Below are 1,285 nucleotides of genomic sequence, written 5' to 3' on the forward strand. Positions count from 1 at the left end.
GGGGGGGGAACTGGGCCGGCTGGGCTGCACGGGTGAGGCCAGGTAGGCTTCACTCCTTTTATTTATTTTTTCTCTCTGTTTTGTTTTAACTCTGTTTTCTATTTTGCAGGTTTGTTTTGAATTTGGTTTTGAAACCAATTCAATTTATTTTGCTTCTGACAATATTTTTAGGAGCTAAAAGAATTAAAACAATGCTCCACAAAAATATTTCAGAATTATTGGACCTATATTTATTTAACAGTAGATATAAGTCCAATTCAAATAGCTATTGATTTAATTCAAATACCCAAAAATAAATGTTTCTGAGATACTGAAAATATTGGTTTGGATTTTACCTCTTGCCAATATTTCCAGAGGATAACAAGAACATTTTCTTGGACTTATTTGAAGCAATTTTTATCTTGATCATTTTTTTAAGGGATTCTGAGGCTTTCAAAATTCCTCAATTCAAATTTTATTTGAATTTAAACATGATGCAGCAACCAAGCTAGTCCAAGGCCAGGGTAAAGCTAGGGATGTGACAGTATGTTAGACTTAGATGTATTTTTCACGTGTTTCATGATGCTCTCTTTGTGCTTCAATTCTTGTCTTTCATGTGAGCATCATTAAAATTATCAATGCCTAGCTAAAAGGCTTTAAAGAAAAGCGCTTGTTGGGAGACAATCCAATATTTTTCCTTGATGTTATTCAATAAATAATTTATCTAGCCTCTGTTTTGGTTGTGTTTTGTGTGTTTAATTAGTGTTTGTACCAAGTAGAACCGTTGGGAAGACTTGGGGAAAGTCTTTTTGATCTTGCTGTAAAAAACAGAAACTTTAGGCCTCACGAGAATTGTTGTCATTCTTTTACTGGAGAATGCTATTTAGCTTGTTCTTTTTGCAGATGATTAATAGATAAATTACTCATGTCCAAAATTTATTTTAGAATTTTTGGGGTTCCAGAAGTATTTGAAATCTACATATTACTACAGACTGTTCAGTTTTTGACAGATTCTGTTTTTCGAGTGTTGTTTGCTTATTTTGATGAATCTATGGCTAGTAATAGAGTTTATGGACCATATAAAAGTTGGAATACAGTAGGTTTAACACCAATGTAAATAAATAATGAGTTCATTACAGTACCTTGAAGTGGTGGTTTGTTCTCTTTTACTAATGGAGCTCACGAAGATTTTCTTTTAAGTTTTGTGTTGTGAAGTTTTCAAGTTTTGGGTAAAGATTTGATGGATTGTGGAACAAGGAGTGGCAAGAGCCTAAGCTTGGGGATTCCCAAGGCACCCCAAGGTAAA

The sequence above is a fragment of the Triticum aestivum genome, chromosome 6A (assembly GCF_018294505.1).
Source record: "Triticum aestivum cultivar Chinese Spring chromosome 6A, IWGSC CS RefSeq v2.1, whole genome shotgun sequence".
NCBI classification, from domain to species: domain Eukaryota; kingdom Viridiplantae; phylum Streptophyta; class Magnoliopsida; order Poales; family Poaceae; genus Triticum; species Triticum aestivum.